The sequence below is a fragment of the Perognathus longimembris genome, chromosome 13 (genome assembly GCF_023159225.1).
Source record: "Perognathus longimembris pacificus isolate PPM17 chromosome 13, ASM2315922v1, whole genome shotgun sequence".
Classification (NCBI taxonomy): domain Eukaryota; kingdom Metazoa; phylum Chordata; class Mammalia; order Rodentia; family Heteromyidae; genus Perognathus; species Perognathus longimembris.
In genome coordinates this window covers 32,986,219-33,002,729 of record NC_063173.1, presented here as the reverse complement: position 1 = coordinate 33,002,729, position 16,511 = coordinate 32,986,219, and positions in this window count along the sequence as shown.

Sequence of the window (16,511 nt, the reverse complement as noted above, 5' to 3'; positions counted from 1 at the left end):
AATATATAGGTATCCAACATGATTTTATTATCCGTGCCCAAGATTTGAACAGTGCATAAGAATAAACCCTACATCCTCAAGGACTGAAACTGTTAGCTGTAGAGTCCATGTATAGAAGAGCCAGGCCTTATCAGATGTGGTGTGTGAGAGAGCAATGCTCATCAGAGCCCCACTAACATCCTGTATCTGCCAGTCACCTTGAGAGTTAGCTTGGTGCCCTGTTGTGGATTCTCACCAACAGTCCAAATGCAGAAATGTCTTTGCCACTTGGTTCCATAAGATTGAGTGTACATTTTCTACATGTTCTCTTTTCCTTACAAGGCAGTCTTGGAGGTCAGCATGATGATAACATAGTAGAAACATTTTCAACCCAGGTCACTCTGACTGACCTTGTGAAGGGGAAGTCCCCCACCAAGAGCTCTAAACCTGCTAACAGTTGATGAATAAGCTTATAGTAGTAGTTCCCTCAGATCTAGGGCTCAGTGACAACACCTGTCTATCCTGGTTAGAATTCTGGTGCTACAATAGCCAACTATATTAGATTCAGAAAGGACAGCAGGAGTTCACACTGGTTTGACTAATTTCACTTGGCTATCTGAAAACTATTTATAAGGCAGGATTTTATTTTGAGGTTTTTGTGGTTGCTGTTTGGAAGGTTTTTTGTTAGTTTGTTTGCTTTTATCTTTGTTTTTGGTGTTTGGAGGAAGCAGTACTACAGATTACACTCCAGGCTTCAATTCCCTAGCTAGGTAACGGCTCTGCAACTTTAGACATATGCCTAGTCAGTTTTGTTTTAATTTGTGTTTTTAGATAGCTCTCATGCTTTTGCCCAGGGCAGCTTCTGACCATAGGCTTCCTCCTCCTGCCTCCCAAGTAGGTGAGATGAACCACCACAATAGACCCTATTTCAGTTTTGAAAATTAAAGTTATATTTATGAGGGTGTCATAATATTTAGCCATTTAGGAGCCACTGTTGTAAATAAAGATGACAACACAAAGAAGAGTATGAAGGTATAAATTAATATGACACAGAGAAAACTACAAGTAGTTATGACTAGAATATAAAGTTTGCCATGTGGTTCTGGGCTATCAAATCCCCAGTGGGAAATGACATCTCACTGCAATGGGTCTATTCTGCCTTCCTGAGAAAAGATAGGAAGAAGAAAGAATAGATACTGATAGAGATGAAATCACAATGAATCCTAAGTTATAATTTTATCTCATTTTGACCCTAAGTAATAACAATACATCTCAGTTCTGTTATTGCTATTTTACTTTTGTTTGTGCCCATGTAAACTTACAACACTATTTATTCTCATCCTGGGCAGTTTTCAAGCTGAATTTGCCAATTGCTCAAAATGGCTTCCTTGTACACAATGTCTGTATTCCACTTGGGGCTCCCTGATCCCATCAAACTGATTTAATCTATGAACTTAATTACATGGAGAGAGATCAAGGGCCTCACAGGTGAAAGGCTAACTAGAGCATTAAATCCTGAGCCACTTAACAGCTGCCCCAACACTTGGAAGAACTGTATTTTAAAATAGTGTTTGAAATATATTTAAACTCAAATAAATAAAACATATTTTCTCGTAAGTGATGCCAACTCCTGCCAATTAAACTCAGATCTATTTTAGAAAAAAAAAATCTTTAGCTCTGAACAAATGCTGGCTGCTTTTTCCCACTAAAAGCAATTCTGAGCATTCATGCTCTCGTTGCTTCCCTGCATCGTTAGGCTACATCCCTCTTGTTAATATTTAAAGCTTCTGAAGCTGTTTTCCCCATATGCTTTTGGATTAGAATGCAAAACTCAAGGTGTTTTTTTTATACAAAGCCTGTTAAAAAAATAATTGCATGCACTGTTTAAGAGAACATATTACCCAAATCAACACACGTTATTTCTTTACTAAATGATAAGAAATAAAATACTTCATGAAAAGTCATTTATTATTTAATGCCCTACTACTCACCAGTAAACTTTTTGGCAGCACTATGGTTTGAACTCAAGGTCTCACATTTGCAAGGTAGCTCCTCTACTACTTAAGCCACGTCATAAATTTTGGCATTAAACTTTATTACTAACTGAGAGCTGATGATGCATGACTGAATTTCTAGGTAATCGAGAGACTGAGAACTGAGGATCATGGCTTGAAGCCAGCTGAGAAAGGAAAGCATATAAGACTCTTATTTCCAAATAACTACAAAAAAAGTCGGAAGTGCAACTGTGGCTCAAGTGATAAAACAGCAGCATTGAGTGAAAATGCCCAAGTTATCAGAGTTCTAAGATACTGTGTTAGAAATTACTATAATATTCTATATTTAATTTTTATACTTAGCTAGTTAACCAGATATAATACTTGAAAATACTCTGTGTATATGTATGTTTGAATATCTACATGCTGTCTAATCATGGGAACTTTGACTATTCATTACTCAAATGGCAGATCCAAATTCACGTAATGAAATTATGTAATAAAACAAGAGGAGCTCTCTTTTCTTAATGCTGAAGAAAGTTGGCCTTTTAAGTGATGAAAGATGTTGATCTTGTATGCACTAAAGAAGATGAATTTTCTCCATCCTGATAGAGTGGAGATTCCAGCTTGAGCTTAATAGTGAGTTTAGACATTGATCACGATCCTTAGTTCATTGCTGAGAAAGTCTTATCTAAAGTGAATTTTCACATGTGCATCCTGTAGAGAGCTATGTGAAAGTCTGAGAAACCACTGACATTGATAGGCTATTAAAGAGGAAAGAAAACTCCCTGACAGTAGCATGTTGCTTCTTAAATATATCTAGGAACAGATACTTCCTCAAGTCCCCTGTTCAATGCAGCTGAGGAAGCAAGAAGAGGACAAGTGCTCAAAAACAAACAAACAAAAAAAAACAACCAGTTTCATTTTATGAAAATAAATCCCATCTGTCTTTAATCTACTCTCCAGAGCAGCCAACCACCTTGACAAGGCTATGTAGCTGTCTTACCACACACCTTATGATACTTGACTTGAAATGAAAATATACCCTAATAGGGCAGGTTCTATCTCTTATAGCCTTGTATAGCCTTAGCTCATGCCATGCCATCCTGATGTTCTCTTTTTCTAGGATGATTTAAAACTTTTTCTACTTCTACCCTTCTACTCCACTGTGTGCAGTTAGCTCTTCCTCATTCTTAGAATCCTGTTGAAGCCTTCACCTTTCCTTGAGAATCATTGAGATTGTACTTTTATTTTCTGTGTGTTTCTTTTGGATTTATTTGAGTAATATCTGGCTCTTCTACTAAAGTAGTTATTTCTCCTCACTGTTTCATAACATTGGTGACAAAATATATTTTATACCCATAATCCTAAACTTTTTATTACAAGGCAGTCACATTAGTATGTCATTTTCATAACACTCCAAAGATTTATGATACTGAACACAATAGCCTAATTTGAGTCCTAGGGTAATATGTGAAGAGTTATCCCCCATTTTTTTCCAAATAAGTTTGGATATATTTTGTAAGGTTACTCCTAGGGCCACATGGATTCTCTGACCTAGTGCAAAGGGAAATTAATTTTTGTTACTACTTTCTTCAGGACCCAAGTTTTCCATGTCTTTTCTTGTCTCTTAAATTATGAGCAATTCCCATTGTTCAACTTCTAACAGTACTTACACAGCCTTTCATCATGCACTCAACCTTCCTCAAGTGCACTTCATCCCTGCAACATCTGCTAAAAATCTTGAAAATCTTCCTGCCTAATACAACCAAACTGTTCATATAATACCATCATTCAGATACTTGGTGACTCGTGATTTGTCTATTTACTTTGAGGTTCTGATACTTCTATTTGAAAAATGACACATTGTAAAGCACACTGTGATACACTGGCATTCTTTTTTAAAATTTAATATTATTTTCAAAGTGATGTACAGAGGGGTTACAGTCACACATGTAAGGTAGTGAATACATTTCTTGTCATACTTGTGACCCTCTCCCTTGTTTTCCTCCCACCTTCCCTACCTCCAACCCACCCCCTCAAGTTGTACAGTTAATTTCCAACATATTGTCTTATGAGTACATTTGAATTCTAGAGATAGATAAAAGAGATGAGATGAAATTTCCATGTACTATTCTTTGTAACGAAACTCTAAAACAGGTCTCGTCTACCCCCGCCAACTCTTTATTCCCTCAATTTTATATTTTCTTCCCATTCTTATGAATTACCTAATTAAAACCCATGAAGCCTTGTCTCATCTCTACTTCCAATGTTATATGTTCACTCATGAACATGATCCTTGTAAACAAAATGGTATCCAAGTATCTCCATTAAGACCTCTCTTAGTGATTTAAATCAACACCTTCAAAGTTGAATCATTGTTGCCTAGACCAAATCCAACTTTTTCATTACTTATTTCATAAGTGCCACTATTATTTATCCAGTCCTCTAAGATATTTTTCTCTACTCTTAATATCTAATCAGTTTTTACATTCCGCAATTGTAATGTCTGTATATTTTGCATTTTTTTCATCCAACAGTATCCTGCCACTTCCATTTTGAATTCAACATTACCCTGACACTTCTTGTTATTAGACATTTTTCAAACCCTTCTCCTAAATTTTATGACTATGCTCAAAATGTGGCTTCCTATATAGTATTTGGGCATAGTGGATGCATGCATTCTTCTTAAAGATTGTGAAATCTTTTTTTTTATTTGAAAGTAGATTTATGCATCTTCCCAGCTTCAAACAGCCCAGTATATTAGTTTCAAGAAAAAAGAATGCAAACACCTTAACATAGTACTGTATACACTTCCAAATTGTACCTTTGTGTATCTCATATCTATTTCATGGATTACCAGTCCCCTCTATTAAATAATTTATCCCATAAGTCTAGAAAATTTTCTTTTTTATGAATGTCTATGTTCTTTTGTTCTTATCAGAACTTAAATGTGAAGTTTTGTTTGTTTGATATAAATGAACTCATTTTTTTTTTTTTTTTTGGCCCGTCTGGGGCTTGGACTCACGGCCTGAGCACTGTCCCTGGCTTCTTTTTGCTCAAGGCTAGCACTCTGCCACTTGAGACACAGCGCCACCTCTGGCGCTGTATATGTGGTGCTGAGGAATTGAACCCAGGGCCTCATTTATAAGAGGCAAGCACTCTTGCCACTAGGCCATATCCCTAGCCCCAAATGAACTCATTTTATTAGGTAGGTAAGTGCTAGTCAGTTCTCAAGTTCTGTCTCAAATGCTGCTTCTGTCATAAAGATTTCTGTATTACCTCACACTTCCATTAGATACCTGTCTCCTACCACAGCACCAGAATAATCTATAAAATGTTTTCACATTCTTTGTTATCAAGATTACAAGTACTATGACTAAAATGGTCCTTATAAAAAGATGTCTCAAATGAGAGAAGAGGTGACACTGTTCAAAACAAATGTACTTGTTGCTTTATTTACATCACTCTACATGCCTCTGTACATCGCATTTACAATAAAAATTATAAATAAGTAAATAGACACCTCATAACCAATGACACTGGCAAAGGTTTCTTTCCTTTTATTTGACTTAAAAACAATGTAATATCTGTTCATTATCAAACAGAAGTCATTTCTCTTTCTTTTGCTGTCACCATTGTCCTAATCATGGTAATAAAGATAAAGGCGAATTTTAATGACCATAAGGGCTTCCTGACTATATAAAATGTATCTTCTCTACCCAGAAAAAAATTATTAATATTAGAACTTCTGTTTTCTGTCACTATTAAGTAACCTACATGAACAATTTTCTCTAATACCTTGTCCACAATACTCACAGAACCAACCAAGAGAGACGTGTACTTTCCTCCAGGTGGTAGAATTTTTCTTTGTTTTTTACTATGGGCTACCTTAGAATTTAGAAAAGTATCATCGAATTTTTTAAAATGTGGATGAATTAATAATGCAGAAACACAATAAATTGAGTATCTTTTTTTATTTGACTTAACGTAGTTTAAGAAGAATTTTTCTCAACAATCCAAAGCAAAGTTATAAACATTTTTAGGGCATGTCAATAGACATAAAGAAAAATATGGGAGCTTTGAATTCTCTTAAGTTCCGCTCAAATTGAGCCATCTGAGATCATATTTTTATATTATAATAAATTACAGCTCTCTAGAGATCACTCTTGTTCCACTTATTAGTGCTTGTGTAAGAAAATTACACTTTATTCTCTTTTGGTATGTTCTTGTTAAAAGATAGTAATATTGGAATTAGGATACTTTGCATGTCTAGCAAATTTTTGGTTCATTAAAATTTCCCCCATAATACTGTGATCTAAAAATGATCTTAATTTTTTCCTGTTGTACAGACTTTTAGTTGTGCTTATGAACAACAAATTCACAAATGCCAATCATTTTTACTTCTTTGTAATCCTACACAGAATTCTCACATGCAGAGAGAAAGTCCAAAAATTCATATTCATGTAATTTTTGCTAGGGAAATCTAAGATATCCGTTGATCCATATATGTTTTTGACGGGGTTAATTGTGGTAAATTTTCCTTTGTTGTTTAAGTGTTTTTATATTTTATTGTTTATTATAAATGTGATATATAAAGCAGGAAAATGATATTTTGCATTATGTAAAGTATTTGTCCACTAAAAGTAAATGCAACAGAAAATAATCCTGATTTTAAAATGATATTTTAATAACTACTTTTTAAGACCTTTTTCTTATCTGAACTATGAAAAATCAATCTGCCATGGAAACTGACATAATTATCTAATAATTTTACCAACCATTTAGTCTTCCTACTGTTCATAAAGCCAATTGAGGTCAAATATCCTTCCAAAAGTGTAGCTCACCCTGGATTTTATATAAAGGGAAATGAAAGTGGATAGAAAGCAAAAGACAGTGTCTTTTAATGTCAAGGTTCTTTAAATTATCCCTATTGGAGCAGTGAAATTGCCAAGGGCATAATCCATTCCTAAAATGAAAAATGTTCTTTCCAAATAAGAATGAAGTATATAAAATTAGTAGACATTTATAATGCCAAAGAATATAGGCAAGAGTGAGATATTGACTCTGATTTATACTGTATTTACTCAAAGAATAATAGCCTCATATCTCAATTTTTAAGTCAGACATCAAAGGGAATCAGTTTTATAAATCTGAATTAAAAAGCAAAGTTTATAAAGCCTCCAGTGATTTCCTGAGAAGGCAGTGAGCATAACTTCATTAAGGTTAGAAATGAAGCTCCTTGATCTCACTATTTCAGAAAATATGCTTTCAGTGTACAAAGACAGAAAGGTAAGGTAGAAATAAACATACAGCAGAAAGGAAAGAGAAAAAATATTCACTAATATCAATGGTGTCGACCTCTCTATCCCCAAAAGATAATAGTGTCACTCCTGGAAGCCATAAAAGATGTCTAGAATCGTCACACTGAAAAATCACTAAATTCCAAACTGCCCTCTATGTTAAATGTTGTAACACTTCCTAAATAGATAAGTGTTTTTCACCAGATGCCACTAATGGAACTGCATTTTGCAGACACACTGTATTTTATTCTAATGTATTAATTAAGTTAAATTTTTTCAAGGATAGACAATTTATTTTAGATTTATATGAAAAAATAGCCTAGCAAACATCAACTTTCTATCTGTAACCAGTGAACCTTTGGTGATTGGCATTTTCTGGTTATGCCTCTACCTTGGTTATAAAAATCAGCCATGTAAAGGATGAAGTTTGCAGACACCTAATTTTTGTACTGTATTATTACCTTAAAATTTTCTTAGTCCTCTTAGCACTGTCATATTACTTCCATCAGTGTCTAAAATCCCATCTGAATATTGCTCTTTCTTTCTTGGATCTAGATTATATAGCCTCAAATCCTACATATTGTAATCCCAATACATTGCTTCCTAAGAGAGAAAATATCTTGGTAACATTTATTCATCTGTTCATATAACATTTTATTAATTGATTTATACTAAGCTATATATATGTATATATATATATATGTTTGTGTGTGTATATATCTCTGAGTATATAATAATATAACAGCATAGTTCCTGCATTTATTTCACAGATTCAAATAACATCTTGAAGCAATGGATGTAGTTTGAAGCAAAGGATACACCTTGGAATATAAGGAATATGGGAAAAAAAGGTTAACAATAAAGAAAGAAGCAAGGATCTTTTGAGCACTTTTAAAACAGACTATATCTTTTTAATATTTCTAAATATTAGCCAGATTTAAGGCACACATTTGATCTACAAAGTGTTCAAATGTCTAAGTATTCAAATGTTTAATTCAGAGATTAATTTATTGTCAGCTCTGATAAATGCTTGTGTCCATGTCCATGCCCAAATGTGTATCTTAGCATTATTCTCATGTTTATATTTAGTTATAAATATTTAACATATTAAATGTACAACTGCCATTTTATTTTTTATTAAATTTAATTTTATTGTCAAGGTGATACACAAAGGGGTTACAGTTACATACGTAAGATAGTGAGTACATTTCTTGTCCAACTGGGAGAAAAACAACTGCCATTTTAATGGAATACAGAAAGGTGCATACCACTGAAAATCTGTTCTAAACTATTTTACCCTGTCTGCTTTTATCTCTCGCTTGCTTTAAAGTACTATAGTTACATATAAAGGCTCAGTCTTTCATAATCCCCTTTCCTTTTCCTCTGTGTAATATTTGTAATACTCTGTAGCTGGTTCATTCACTTGTCTGACAAATATGATGCAAATAGCTATTATGTGTCAGACATCATTCCATGTATTTGAAATTAATCACTGAACTAAAGAGATAAAAGTTATTGCCTCTGTACAGCATCCATTTTAGATGGGTGAGAAAGAGTACAACCATGCAAAATGAATGAATGAACAGGTTTTGTGTTAGGTAATATGGTTACCAATGCTATGGAAATAAATAAAACAATGGAGAAGAACAAGGAAGAGTAGAAGTTTAAATGTGATGCACTTATAAATTAAAAAACAGTAAAAATGAAATTTAAAAAAAATGAAAGAAGTCACAAAGGAAATAAACACAATGGATATTTTGAGGAAATATTTCCAGGCAGAGACAACAGGATGCATAAATCCAATGCCCCAAGCCTACCTTGCATATTTTGGAAACAGGTAGGGATGATGTACAAGGCAAAAAGAGCTATAATTAGAGATTAAAAATTAAGTGAGAAAATGAATACAGATCGGGCTTGCTGAAATTCTTCAAGAAATGGGACATCACTGGAATAAATTAAGCACAATCATCTAATATCTATTTAAAATGAGCATTCTGATGTTTAAAAAATACACTAAGGTGGAATCAGGAAGTCGAATTAAAAATAAATTGAAATAATTTTGGCACTCTAAAATTCCATTTTGTTTTCACTCCTCAGATTCACATATGTTAGATGGCTTAACATATATACTTTGTTAAATTTTCTGTTTGAGAGTCAATTTTCAGCAATGTTTGTTTTTATTGGTGAGTGAATTAATGGTCTGTGTTGTAGATGCATTTTTTCAGAATATCTTGTCTTTTGTTGCCACTATAAGTGAAGAAATTAAATCCAAGTATACTTTTTATGTGCTTTTTTTTTTGCAGAAATGGTATCAAACGCTTTGAAACTCACACATTAAACCTCAAATATATGTTTTCAGTCTTTCAGGTGACCTCTTTCCTCCAGTAATATGAGGGAGGGGGTGACAAGTTTGACAAGAAATATACTCACTACCTTAGGTAGCCCCTCTGCTCATCACCTTGACAATAAAACTAAATTTTTTAAAGAAAAGAACTCATGACTAGCTGTAAAAGTTCTCTTGTTTTATTGAATATGATAGCTTATTTTACTATAACCTTTGCTGTAGTAACAACATAATCATAGATCTTTTCTCTAGTTCTTTTTTTTAGCTCTTTTTCCATTCAGATGTCAATTTGCATTTCCTATTGCATCATGTATTCAAAAACAGGTAGCTACTTCCACCTTTAAGCCAAAAAAGATGTCTCTTCCAGATTTCACTCCTGAGTTGGTATCTAGTTAAGAATTGGGGGTAAAAAAATCATTCAAACTATTTTCCACCTGCTAGACTGTTTACATGATTCAAGTAATTGCTTTTTCTCATTTCACTGAACGGATGTTGGAATGTGTGGCTCTTTGGTAATCCTGTCAAGTTGGTCTGAAGGCATTAATCATTATAACCTGATTCACAGTTTCTTCTTATTTGGAAGTATTTCAGAGAAGTTTTCAGTGGAATGGGGGTATATTTTATTAATACATAATATAACAGTACATGGGAATCTATTATTTTATTATCCCATTGGTCCTTGTGCAAAAATAAATCATTCTAAAGGTAGGTATTGGAGGAAAATGCGTACAATGATGCTTATTATTCAACTAACACCTGACTATAAGTTCCTAATTGTTCTCAATATTAATAAAAACTATACCTTTGTTCTGAAAATCAAATACTGTTTGAACAAACTTGTGTGAGGGGAAAAGTTTTGTGTTCCCTGTCCACCTCACCATAATATAACTTTTCATCCTGAAACATAGTAGTATACCTAGCTTTGAAGGCTGCAAATAAACATTAGCTTTCTAGTAGTTGATCTTCCTAAATTTTGTGGATAGTTCCTAATATAGGCAAAGTGTCTAGATATGAGGAGGAAAGGAGCACAACCATCTGATCTTAGTACCCAATTAGGTGACAGCACTCAGAAAAACCTTGGTGAAATTTGTAATTTATGAATTCTTAACAATAAAAAGATATTTATCTTTAGAGACATATATACATATTCATCTCATTTTCCACAGTGTTTAGTGAGTAGCACTGTTGTATTTATTCTTTCATGTGCCACCTTTTATGTGCCTCAAAATTTTATCACACTGTGTTTTTCTTGTGATGATGCCACATGATAAAATGTCTAGTTAATGGCATGAAGAGTAACAAATGATACACACTCTTCAATATAGGGTTAGGATGTTGTACAACTTAAGCACAAGTACTTCAGTACCAAGGTTTGTGGTTTGATAGCTCAAAAGATACTGATTAATGTGTAGATAGTGTATACAAACAATCACCAGTATACATGATATGGAAGAGCAAAAGATTGCATCACTGTCTTCAGACAATTCAGCAATTTAAAGCTTAAGTTAATTTTTGGGATGCCATCAGACTGATTGACCACGAGGAACAGAAGCTACAAAACATGATATGAAAGATAAGGGGACAATACCTGAAAAGAAAATTAATCCCATGAGCTGTCATTTCACTGTGTCCAACTTAGTATTCTACAGAAGAAGGAATAGAAAGAAGAAAGGAACTAGTGCAAAGGCTCACACTTGTAATATGAAATTTTAGGGAGGCAGGAATTGGGATTATTACAGTCTGAGACCAGGCTAGACAAAAACTTAGTGAAAATCCATCTCAACCAATAAGCTGAGCATAAAGTTATGAGTCTGTGCTCTCAGATATATAGAATGTCATTAGTAGAAGAAATGTGGTATGGAGGCAGCCAGGCCACAAAAGAAGAAAGAAAGGAAGAAAGGAAGAAAGAAAGAAAGAAGAAGAAAGGAAGAAAGAAGAAAGAAAGAAAGAAAGAAAGAAAGAAAGAAAGAAAGAAAGAAAGAAGAAAGAAAGAAAGAAAGAAAGAGAGAAGGAGAGAAGGAAAGAAGGAAAGAAAGAAAGAAAGAAGGAAGGAAAGAAAGAAAGAAAGAGAGAGAGAAAGAGAGAGAGAAAGAAAGAAAGAAAGAAAGAAAGAAAGAAAGAAAGAAAGAAAGAAAGAAAGAAAGAAAGAAAGAAGAAAGAAAGAGAAAGAAGCAGGGAGGAAAGGGGGAGGGGGGAGAGGGAAGGAAGGAAGAAAAGAAACAAGGAAGGAAGGAAGGAAAAGAATCGATAAGCCACTGATTGAAAAAGATTTAAAAGTGAAAAAAAATTGGGCACCAGTGAATTTTCTTCAAGTGAAAAAGCAATGATAAATATTTATTTAGATAATTTTATTTCTGTGTAATATATTTTATATGACCTGATAATTACAACAGAACATTTTCTATGTTTAAATATGTAATATTTCTTAGCTCTATAATTTTAGGCTAAGTATGACTTATAAGGAACTGTTTCTAAATTTTATATGTTTAGGTTCTCTAATTCTATTTTATACAGATTTGAGAAAATAAAATTTGTTTATCTTTCATTGATTCTTACAAATCTTTAGGAACTGCTAGGAGGAGGATCAGTTAATATACGTTTTCTAATGTCTTCATGGTTTTCATTATCTTGAGTTATTTGTGTCCTGGGTTTTGAACTCAGTACCTGGGCATTGATTCTCAGTTTCTGTTTCTCAAGGTTAGCACACTATCACTTGAGCCACAGCTCCACTTTCAGCTTTTTGGTATTTTTATTGGAGATAAGAATCTCAAGGATTTTCCTGCCCAGTCTGGCTTTGAACTGTGAACTGCAGATCTCAGCCTCCTGAGTAGATAGGATTGCAAAAGTGATCTAATAGCACTTGGCTTGTTTAATTAATTTTTAGTAGCACAATATTGTTGTTTCAAATGACTACAGCTTATTTCCTGTTGATTTGGAATATCATTAATATTCCTGTAACATAAAAAAATCATAGCACAACATGTTTGTTAATATATCATATGTGTCCCTACTAATATTTCTATGAGAAGAATTTCCAAAATGTTAAATTATTGGCTCAAAAGAGGATTTATTTATATGAGCAAAATAAGCATTGTCAAAAACTAACTTGAAAATGTATAAAATTGTAGTTCCTCAGATGAAATCAGAATCATCAATTCTCTAAAAATATTGTAAGTAAATATTCCTTGAATTATCACCATTAGCACAAGTAAACAAGTGATTAATCCTTCAGTAATCTCACTAGATGTTTTCTTTGAAGAAACATTAGTTATTTCTGTTCATATACTTAATACTAAAGAAAATAGGTAGGAGGGCTATTTATTCATATCATTAAATTTTAAAGAAACAGTTTACAAAGATGTTTGAAGAAAATAAGTATGAAGCTAATGCTAAAAGAATATTGATTTAAGTTTTGGGAGAATGTAAAAGGTTTTAAAAATTGAAAATATAATTTTCTTCATTTGTTTCTAATTTTACTGACATAGTAGTTGTATATGTTTTGGGGTATAATGTGGTATTTTAACACATGTATTCAATGAGTAATGATGAAATCAAGGTGATTTGAATTTCTGTACCTTTAAACATTTATGATTTCTTTGTGTTGAGAATCTTTGTATTCCTCTCCTTTTGTTCTTTATATATAATAACTTGTATGTTATTATTGCCCTACTATGATGCAAATTACAACTTACTCCATTTCTGTAACTGTATCATGATACTCAGTAAGCTTATCTCTCTCCATCTACCATACCCCTCTGTTTCTGAATATCTAATGACCATTCTTGTACTTTGCTTCTGGGAAATTCACCTACAGCCAAACAAAACAAGGAGGTATAGAGCTTTCAGGAATTAAAAATATAGATGAGCCATAACAGACAGATGAAATGACTTATTGCTTGGACGCCATTTATTCTATCCACCTGTGTAACTTTGACATAGGAAAAAGTAAAGCATAAACATTAAGAGGTTCTGTTTTGCCTGAGATAAACTAGATGAGGGAATGAGACAAGTGGGTTTGAGTTTTTTGAGCCAAATGATTTCAGATCCATTGTGACTAATGAGGAAATGAAATACAAAGCCACACTTAGAGATAATATATGAAAATAGAATGATTGAGATGTTGACTATCCTGTCCTAGTGTTTAGCAATACTGAGAGAAAAAAAAATTGCATTATACGCTAGCTCAGCATTAACCCCTGGCTGGCCAATGTGTAAATATCATCAAAAAAAAAAAAATAGGCAGAGGAGAGTGATGGAAGTAGTGACACTGATCAACATACACTGTACTCATAAACTGACATGCTGAATTGAAACACCGTTGTGCCACAACTAAAAGGTAATAAGAATAAATTTTAAAAGAGCATATAGTAAATATAGTAAATGGGTTCTGTAAAAACCACAAACATAAATATTGGCACACTGCTTAACAAATATATGCTTCCTTTCACAACTGGAAGATCGAGATGGGATAACAAGACTCTAGTCAATATCGCTCTTAAATTAACAGACACTATGCCTCAAAGCAGGTGAAGTTGCTAAATACTGTGCTTGTCAATAATAACAAAACAGAATACCGGCTGAACACTGAGTGTATCAGTCATTAATTATGTTTTAAAACACTTAGTCTGATAATTTATATTTTTTAAATGCAAACTAAGATCTAAAAATTCATATAAATAGGCATGGAATTAATATGTAAGTATGATTGTAAATTTCTATCTGACATTTAAATGTAAATGCTGTCAGTCTAAAAGAGCCTACAAGAAAAGCACCTTTCTTAGTCTTTGCTACTTTTATTTGAGCATTATGTTTTAATTCGCCACATTCATTGCATGGATTACTACATTAAAGTAAACACAGTATTTAGCATGTGCTTATTTTTTTTTAGGATGTGCTTATTAACTAGATGTGGACTTGTTAGAAGATGATGTCCTATACACTTCACAACTATGAAATTAAGATTTGCTGAAGACAAATTATAGTAATGAATCACATTAGCATGTATCACTGAGACAGGCAAAATAAGACCGCAATGACAGGGAAATAAAACTGTTATGGATGTATAATTTAGGCAAGAATCTGTACCTGCTCCACTGTATTCAGGTTTCAAATGTGACACAGCATCACCTTATTACTTTAGAAAGTATCATTATAAAGTTTAATGAAGCAAATGCAGACAGCTTCAAAGAAGATCCATTGCTGGGTAGCATCATGGTTGTCTTTATATCTAAAATATATTATCCCAATGTATATAATCATTTCTGCCCTTCATAAGTCCAGTAAGTTAACAGGCTCTATCTCATTTTTCATCCTTTTAATACTGATTTTCAAAGGATTTTCTTTCTCCCACTAAAGCATTTACCTAGGTTGTATTAGCCAGCTAGCCAACTGAGTATATTCCTGTTAGAATAGCCAGTCCATAAATTCTCCTATATATTCTCTTGTATATCTTTAAGGCCATTTCAGATCAATAACAGAAATAAAGATACCCTAAGCAAGCATCACATTGAAAACTGTACAACAGAATTACCTTTAAGTCCAAAGAGAAATTAGCAATCCAACCTTTCAAAGAAAAAAATTAATACTTTGTGTTAATTGTGTTTTCTGTGTGTATATTTGTATGTATTTTTAAAGTAAATAAAGCCAAAGATAATTTAAATGATAAATCATATCAAATTAAAGCATGAGGACTGAGTTTTGTGCCAGACAACCAAAAAGTACAAGCTATCAGTAAGATAGGAGAAGAAGAAAAATCAGATATCTTCCTTTCCTCCACGGAGAAACCTAGTCAACAGTCAGATATGGATGAATTCCATGCACCAGTTCTGATCACCCCAGGTTATCAAGACCAGTAACATGAGAGTGGTAGGAAAGTTCATGGTACTCACTTGGTATATAGTTCTTCTTCCTGGTTTAGCATGGCACAACGAAGAGAAAACCCCAGACCACAGCTTCTACCTGAGGAGAGAAAGATAAAACTGAATGATACAAAATGTTCACATTCTGTGGGGAGAGGGAGACTTCCTAAGGAGTTAATTTGGGTCTCTCCTGAATACAAGAGTTGACAGGAAAGATAACCAGATAGGGACCTATGAAGAATAAAAAGGGGAGACTTCCAGGAAGATGGCAGAGGAGCAGCAGAGTCCTAGCCTAGATCCCACCGACATCCCAGTTTTACCACTCAAGAGAAACTTTTACTCCTAGAAAGACAGCCCAAGGGAGACAGAAGAAGAGGAGCAGCAGAGCCCTAAGCTCTCTCCAAGAATCCAGTTTTTCTTCTACAGGGAAACTTCTAACTCTCGAGACCTAGCCTAAGCAAGGTATAACAGTACAGAGCTTCAAGTTAGGAAGGAAAATCGAGAGATCAGATACAAGAACCCAGATTTCAGCCACAGAAGGCGGCAACGCCACTGCCACTGCAAGCCCACTGCTTACCCGGCAAAACCAAATCCATGCCAACCTCCAGTATACACCAGCAATGAGGAAAGAATTGCACCAGGCAGCAGCAGAAAGTCCACCAGCAGACGCAGTCCACCAGCAGAGCAGGAAAGCTCCAGAGAACCAGAGGAAGCATGAGTACTCCACAAAAGACAGTCTCACTTGTATCTGCACCCACAGAATGCCATTCAGAAAGTACCCTTTCCCCCATCCACCATAGTGAATCTCCATCTTTGTCCCTGGCATAGACGACCAGAGCAGACCGGAAATAAAGCATACCAGGGAGAAGTAAGGTCAAAGGGGCTATCTTTGAAAAGGGCAAAGTTCCAGAATAGCAACACCCAGCTCTGCCCAGCCCAGACAGGAGGAACCTCTGAAGGGCAAGCAGCCCTGGAGTGTCCCTGCAACACCAGTAAACACAAGAAGAGGCATACCTCCAGGCCGCCATCACTG